The sequence below is a fragment of the Vicia villosa genome, linkage group LG2 (genome assembly GCF_029867415.1).
Source record: "Vicia villosa cultivar HV-30 ecotype Madison, WI linkage group LG2, Vvil1.0, whole genome shotgun sequence".
NCBI classification, from domain to species: domain Eukaryota; kingdom Viridiplantae; phylum Streptophyta; class Magnoliopsida; order Fabales; family Fabaceae; genus Vicia; species Vicia villosa.
The window spans coordinates 69915710-69924652 of record NC_081181.1 but is presented as its reverse complement, the minus strand read 5'-3'; positions in this window follow the sequence as shown (position 1 = coordinate 69924652).

The window sequence follows — 8943 nt, the reverse complement described above, 5'->3', positions numbered from 1 at the left end:
AATCCCCAACCTCAGTGTTGATATTAATTCTTTCTTCCCTTGACCTCAGTGTCGATACCTTTCTTTTCCAACCTCAGTGTTGATGTCTATCCTTTCCTTGTCCTTCGCCGACCTCTGCGTCGATGCCAATCGTCATTCACAACCTCAGTGTTGATGTTTATCTTTTCTCGTCACAACCTCAGTGTTGATGTCCTCGACCTCAGTGTCGACGCCTTTCCTTTCACAACCTCAGTGTTGATGTCCCCCAACCTCAGTGTTGATATGCTCCAACCTCAGCGTTGATGTCCTCCAACCCCAGTGTTGATGTTTATCCTTTCTTTCAATTCTTGTGGATCGTAGGTCCGTTAACCTTATCCCCATCTTTTTCATTTCTTGTGGATCGTAGGTCCGTTGACCTTATCCTCATCCTTTTCAATTCTTGTGGATCGTAGGTCCGTTGACCTTATCCCCATCTTTTTCATTTCTTGTGGATCGTAGGTCCGTTGACCTTATCCTCATCTTTTTCATTCTTGTGGATCGTAGGTCCGTTGACCTTATCCCCATCTTTTTCATTTCTTGTGGATCGTAGGTCCGTTGACCTTATCCTCATCTTTTTCATTTTTTGTGGATCGTAGGTCTGTTGACCTTATCCCCATCTTTTTCATGTCTTGTGGATCGTAGGTCCGTTGACCTTATTTTCATCTTTTTCAATTCTTGTGGGTCGTAGGTCTGTTGACCTTACCCTAGTTTCGAGTCACGGATCGTAGGTCCTACCTTTCCATCAAACCCGTATTTTCCAACCACAGTCTCATACAACAATCATTTCCATTGAGAACCTTGTATTGGCACCGTTACCACGTTACAAGCTATCCCATTTCAACCACTCACCATAAACCTTTCCACCAGAAAAAAACAAAAAAATTTCTCTTTCCCCAGCAGATATCAAAACAAAAATAAGGATATCATTTACACCATCTTCTCTTTAGGACAAATTTCAGGTCTTGATATTTAATCTTCTTCTACCTTGAATGTTCGAAAGGCTAGCGCCAATCTCACCTTCAGGTTTAAGACGATTAAATAGGGGCAGCTGTCATACCCCAAATTTGTCCTACCCTTTTATTACTAACTGACTTAGGCTTCGCATTTCATCTGCATACCTCCATTAGGGCATTAACATGACCTCGCATTCATACATTAAATAAACATACACAAAGCATGGGATCATTTGTCATGGACTAGGGTTTACTTCCCTAGTTATTTGAATTGAGACTCTTTAATTAGGGTTTCGAGCTCGTGCGCACTTCACCAAGTCTTTTGCTACAGTGGTTATACAATAGTTTTCAGGATTTTGATTTATTCGGGTAAATTTCTTCTATTACAAGTGTTGGCTTGACATTGAAGGTCAGAGAATAATTAGAATTAATCTGGTTTAAGGCATGATCAGTTTCAAAATTGTTTGTTGTTTGTCATACAAATTAACATGGATGGATGGATTAAAATCAAGGCTTCATTAATTGGTGGATGGATTCGAGACATTGGTCCAAATGATTCCATTATTTGTAATTTGTTCAAGGTGGGTCGAAGTACAAAGAGCATACACCGTTCAAGATTTGCAGATATGGTTTGAATATTCATTCATTCACCATCCAGAGACATCTCACTACAAGGTATCAAGAACACTAATAATTCATTCAACAATTACTCAAGACTTATTCAAAGCCATGTTCCAAAATCATTCCAATCCAAAATTATTCATTCAAAAATTATACAAAAATATTCATCACAAAAAACCAAGAGCCCATACAATCCGGATTATAAAAGTCAAACAACAAAAGAACTACATCAAAAATATTGTTAGCCTATTGTTCCTAATCCTATTTCGCACTCTTCAAGCCTTTCCATTTAATCCACGTTTCTTCAATGCTCAACCCTTCAAAAGTCAAATCCATAGAATCCCATGCCGTGAAGCCTCATCATTTTCTCATGACCAAACCTGTATACATTCAAGTGCACCAGCTCAATGTAAGAGCTTCCAACCCTGCATAATTCAAATACCCATATCATATACCATACACATCTAACCTACACAAAACCAAATAAATGAAATCGGCTCAGTCCTCAAAATGAAAAAGCTGACGGAAAATACAAGGAATGCAGCTGCAGTTCATAATCTCATATCATGTCCATACTACACAGTACATAAACCATAGCATTCGAACCGTCGTGCTATACAAAAACAGCCAGCTACTTGCAGAGTTTTCTAGTGCAGTCTTATTGTTCTTCCGGTCTTTTCACCACTGCCAGGATCAAGCGGTTCTCGATACTAAATCACAGATTTATTGCTATGAGCTTCTTCATTCAACTCTTCATACTGCCACAGTTGCTAATAGAAGTGACCAAGAAAACAGCCCTGCATCCAAAGATAATAAAAGCAAGAAAAATCAGTTTCAGTTCAGTTGAAGTATCTCCTGTATTTTCTTCTATCTATCATTTCAAATCAAGAACTGTGCTGAACTCAGAATTCACAAAGATGCAGTGCACAAGTTAACCAATTAATTCATGTTTTCGGCTTCAACTAACATCTTTACCCCCAGCTCATAGCCCTGTTACTCACCTATTTTAAACCTACTAGCAGATTTCTTTTCATAATTTTTCTAGCTCTTTCTACCTTCCATCCCTAACTGTCATAACAAACTTCTCCTAACCTATAACAACCTCTAACTAAATTCATAACAGAAAAAAAAACAGAATAAACTAACCTCAGAATGGATTCAATCTCACCTTTCAACTTGTAACAGAATTCTTCAATCTATGGCTCAGATTCAAAGTCTCAACTTCCATCAACCTCTATATAACAGAATCTCCCACCATTTTTCTCAATCTTCGATGTCAGAACTTCATCTTTATCTTCAATTCACCACCATAGCAGAAGATCTTCACTCTACACACCTCACTCCCATCTTCAATCTTCACCTTCAATCATCACCACTTCTCAGCTCTCTCTCTCTGCATTTTCTCTCGAACCATTCTCATCAACCTTCACACTCTCAGCTCTTCAATGAACCTTCTCCATCAATTCTGAAATCTTCAATCAACCTTCTCCATCAATTCTGAAACCTTCAATCACCTTTCTCCATTCTTCAAAACTCAGAACCTTTAATCTTCAAGAAGGTTGAATACACACGATTCTCCATTTTCATCTTCCTTCACTCTCCACACCACTCATCTGGATTCTCTCTCGATTCTTCATTCACCATAACCTTCAACCGAGCTTCATTCATCCACCACGTTCAGCATCATCAATCACCAATCTTGCTTCAATCCGCAACGCCTTCAAGCAATCTTCAATCGACCATAACAACCTCACACGTCATCTTCATTCCTCAATCGAGAGTCTACATCAATCTTCCAATCTCTGCAAACCACAAACAATCTTCATCACAACGACACTCACACACCGAAATTCAAATCGGAGAAGAGTGGAAGAAGAAGAAGAACGAAGAACAAAGGGAAAGACGTCAACCAAGACGTTTACCTGAAATCGTGGAGCTTCCTTGGATTTCTACCTCTATTGCCGTTGAAGCGCCATCGCCGGTTGAGTCGGAGGACCGCCGCCGCCTGAGCTCGAATCGGAGATGAGAGGCGAAATTGAAGTGAAACCGAGAGTGAGAAGGTCATGTGAAGAGACGGATTAGGATACGAAGGAGATGCGATCAGAAAGAGCCGGTGAAGGAGGTTGCTCCGCCGCCGCTGAGTTCGTGGGAGAGAGGAAGATGAGTTGAGAGAAGCTCAGAGGTCACAACTTTCTAAGCCCTATTTCCTCTTTTGATTTCAATTAACGTTTTTAAATTAATTAAAACTTTTTTCTAATTATCATTAATTGCGTTAAGTGAGGTTATTAGAATTAATTTAACATAAGGTCTGGATTAACTGTAATTAGTGTGATATTGAAAGTGGGTTAAAAATAACATAAATCTGATAATAAATCTGAGCGATATGAAACCTGGATCAACTCAATGTTTCTCGGGCCCCGAATTGCTTACATCCACCCCCTTTTGGCCCATCACCACCTTTTTTTGTATGAAGAAACATGAACAAAAATATGGAAACAATCTCATGGGCCTGCACCCAAATTCAGTATCACACCCCCTGGCCCATGGATTTCTTTCACAAAAAAAACTGACAATAAAAACTTTGTTTGGGCCAATGTATCTGGGCCTGCGTATCTGCTGTGTACACCATTATTTTCAGACTGAACCCCCCCTGTTTTCATGTTTTTGTAATTAGATTTGATGCTCCTTTTAGTATTTTTCTTTCTAGATTTTTTAGATAAAAAGGACATATAAAAAATAAGATTTTGTTAAGTTTTAGAGATTAGATCATTACTCTTGTTAGACTTTAGGTAATACTAATTTCCCTTGTTAGATTTTAGACTATAGTAAAACTTTTGACATAGAAAATATGCAATAAAAATACTAGTTTAGGCTTATTAGGATTTAGGTTTTTTTAATACAATTTAGACTTGAATTAGAATTCCCTTAACACCAATAAAACTCATAAAATAGTAGACTTTAGGTTAATTTTGACATTAATCCTTTGATTTCTCTTTCATAAAAATGCCATAAAAATAGTAGTATTTTTAGATTAACTTTGTACTAATGCTTGAATTGTTTTTGTATCATTTTCATGCTATTTTTGTATAATTCTTGTGTGATTTTGTTACTTGCTTTTGGCCATATTTTTGGCCTATGTTGTTAATACTATTTTAATGCTTCTTTTAGAATTTAGTCACCATGTTCACATTAGGATTTAGACTTGTAAACAACAATAACACTTAGATTAGAATTTAGGATTAGTACCCCATTTCATTCTTTTTCTTTTCGACTCTTTAAAACATTAATAAAAGGAAGATGCGAATCACAATAAGAAAGTGATAGAGAAATGAGTGGGATTCATTCCCTAATCTATTTCTCAATCGCTTAGTGGCATAGAAACGAGTGGGATTCATTCCCTAATCTGTTTCTCGGTCACTACTTAATGGGAGAGAAATGAGTGGAATTCATTCCCTAATCTGTTTCTCAAACATTAATTAATGGGAGAGAAATGAGTGAGATTCATTCTCTAATCTGTTTCTCAAACATTACATAATGGGATGGAAGTGAGTGGGATTCATTCCCTAATCTGCTTCTCGATCATTATACATTTTATGTGATTCGAATCGTGAAGTAAATTCCCTTAAAAAACACACAAACAAAAACGCTTTAAAACATCTAACAATGGTTCAGACTAAAGCAAAGTAGAGAAAGTGGTGAGTGGCCCGGTATTGGGAACTGTTCATCACTCATCTATCCTAAAAGACACAAACCAAGCATTTCTTTTTCTTTTGCCTCGTTGGCACCTAAGGGCAATGTCATTTCCGCTCGTACGCATCGTAGGTCGATCCCTTATGCAAGAGCGCGAACGTTGACTCCGCCCAATTAAAAAACACAAAAACAAACAGAAAATCTTTAGCCGAGCTACGGTAACTCTGATTCCTGAAAAGGATACGTAGGCAGCGGGGTAGGGCCCGTGCGAGTACAATTCTTTATTTTCCCTACATTTTGCATTCATTTCGCATTTAGACATAGACATAGTATACACCCTTTAGATAGAAACAAACATAGGTGGATACCATCGAGTACGATGGGCGCGAGGGGTGCTAGCACCTTCCCCTCGCGTAACCGACTCCCGCACCTAGATTCTCTGGTCGCAAGACCCTATTCCTTCCTTTGTTAGGTTTTCTGATATTCCTTTCCCTTATGGGATAAATATATTGGTGGCGACTCTGTTCATTTTTCGCGAGCGTGCGACATGTGTGTGTATATATATATATATATATATATATATATATATATATATATATATATATATATACAAGATAATGGGCTTCTCCCCCTTACCTTGAATCAATCTCCTTCTATGTTCTAGTTTCTCCCCAAATCCTCTTCTCTTGAGTTCTCTCTTTCTCTTCTCTACTTTCTCCTCTAGCCTTTTTTTCTTCTTTCCCCCCAAATGAGTTATAACCTCTAAAACCCTATTTTCCTTACTATCTCTATTCTTAATGGGTTAAGCCACAAACCAGTTTCATATTCTATTTATGCTACTTAGGCCCAATTAGTTATATCTCTCTAATAACTTAATTAACCCAAATAACACAAATACACACCTAATTAAATAATCAAAGAATTATCATATCACATAATAATTAAATAAATAATTAATTAATTAAACACCAAACAAAATAACTAATAATATAATTATTAAAATCGGGATGTTATATATAGACACCAATCAGGGTGGGAACTTGTAATTTGTGGTAAAATAAAACGATTTTGTTTAACATATTTTTGAATTTCTTCTGCCTCAGCTATTTGTTTAAGTAGCGGCACAATTCACCATTTAGGTCAAGCAAATTGGCCCCGATATCCTCTAAGTCATATGCATCAGTAAAGATAGTTGTGTGCGGGAGAAATTGAATCGATAAAAAGAAGAAAGTAAATATCCATTACATATATATAACATTGAATTACTTACAGGATTGAAGATGACTCTGTATTTCTTATCATATATCATTAGAGTATTAGAACCATAATATCGATATTGATTCTACATTTTATCTAACTCTGTAATGTAAAGAGTTGTTTAGGATTTGACCGTAGTTCTAATGTGGGCCATGGAACAGTTATCTTGGTTCTAACAAAATCATCAAAACAAACCAAAGTTAATATATGTCCTATTTATATATAGACACCAATCAGGGTGGGCACTTGTAATTGGTGAAAAAATAACAATTTTGTTTAACATATCTTTGAACGTCTTCTGCGTCAACTATTTGTTTAAGTAGTGCCACTGTTCACCATATAAGTAAAGTATATTGTCCCCTGTATCCTCGAAATCATTTGTATCAGTAAAGACTTTTTACATTTTTGTGCTGATCAAATACTAAAAGTCAACCTTTATGAGTTTCTAGATTATCCATTTTCTATGTTTAATTATTTCATAGAAAACGGATAATCTAGAAATTCATAAAGGTTGAGTTTTTGTATTTTATCAGCCCAAAAATGTATCTTTACGAATTAAATAAAGAAACTATTCAAAAAATTCACAAAAGTTGAATTTTTCAAATGATAATCACCATGAAGAATCTTTAAAAATGAAATAAATAAATTTAGAAAACGGATGATCATGAACTTCACAAAGGTTCTGTTTTTGTAACTTATCATAGAAAAATGTATCTTTAAGAATTAATTAAAGAAACACTTCAAGAAATTCTCACAAGTTGAGTTTTTTAAACTTATAATCACTAAATAGAACTTTTAAGAATGAATTAAATAAATGTAGAAAACGTATAATCAAGAAATTCATAAAGGTTCAGTTAATGTAACAAATCATCACAAATATGTATCTTTAAGAATGAAATTAAATTGAATTTTTAAATGATAACCACCAATAAGAATCTTTAAAAATGAAATAAATAAATGTTGAAAACAGATGATCGTGAACTTCACAAAGGTTGAATTTTTGTAACTGATCATAGATAAATGTATCTTTAAGAATTAAATAAAGAAACGCATGAAGAACTTCACAAAAGTTGAGCTTTTTAACTGATAATCACCAAAAAGAATCTTCAAGAATGGATTAAATAAATGTAGAAAACAGATAATCAAGAAATTCATTAAGGTTGAGTTTTTGTAACTGTAACGCCCGGAAAATAAGTATAAACTTGATTTGGACGTTTGTGACGTTTATTGGAATTGTACCGTTTTTGGAGTTGTTTCAGTCGGTATTAGTTCGGGATGGCGGACTAATATTTAATTGAAGGTTTTCATATTTTTGGTACCGGAAATATTATTAAGGTAATATTCCGCGTTTTGGGGCGTTTGAACGATATTTGAGCGTAGGGGCATTTTGGTCATTTCCGCGAGGAAGATATTTTCTTTATAAAGAAAACAAAGATAGAAAGAAAAAGGGGAGAAAGAAGAGAAAGAAAGGAAAGAAAGAAAGAGAAGAGAGAAAGAAGAAGAGGAAAAGAAGGAAAAGTGGAGATTGGTGGATTCTCAACCGAATCGATTGCCGATCGTCACAATAGCAAGGTAAGGGGGTGAATCTAATTTATCTTGGATGTATGATTCTTATAGTCTTGTTCTTGTTCTTGTTCTTGTTCTTCTTGTTCCAATTTCCACAATTTTCTTGTGTGATCTTTGTTTGATCTAAGTTTGTTTGAGAATGATTGTATGATGAATAAATGATATCCTTGTTGTGTTGTGGTGATTGATCATGTTTATTTTCCTTTTCTATGGCTTGTTTGAGTTTGGAGATAAAGTTAGGTTTTGAGTTAGAGTGATGAATTAACCATGAAAAGTGTGATAATAGGTTGTTTCTATGGTTTGTATGTGTTGTATTGGTGTTATAATGATGTTTGGGAGTGGTTTTAGTGGGTATAAGGGGCTTGGAACAGTTCTGGTGCGTTCTGGTTTTTTCTGGGTTTACGCAGGTCCGCTGAGCGGAGGTGGGTCCGCTGAGCGGAGGTTCTGTTGCAGAAAATTCTCTGCGAAGGTCCGCTGAGCGGAGCTGAAGCGGATGACAGCTTTTTCTGTTTTTCCAAAACTTTGAAACTTCGTAACTCCTGAACCGTAACTCCGATTTTGTCGCCGTTCGAAGCGTTGGAAAGCTAACGCAATAACCTATATTATTATCTAATTAAATGATTCATAGGATGAAGTATTCCATTATTTTTATTAGGATCAAGTGATGAGTTGTGTAGAATGTTCAATTAACCAAACTTTGAAACCTTGTAACTTTTGATCCGTAGCTCCGTTTCGTACGCCGTCGAAGTGTTAGGAAGCTAGTTGGATGTTCTATATGATAGTATAGGCTTGGTTAGCTTGTTATTAATTGGTTATGAGGTGTTGTTGATGAAAATAC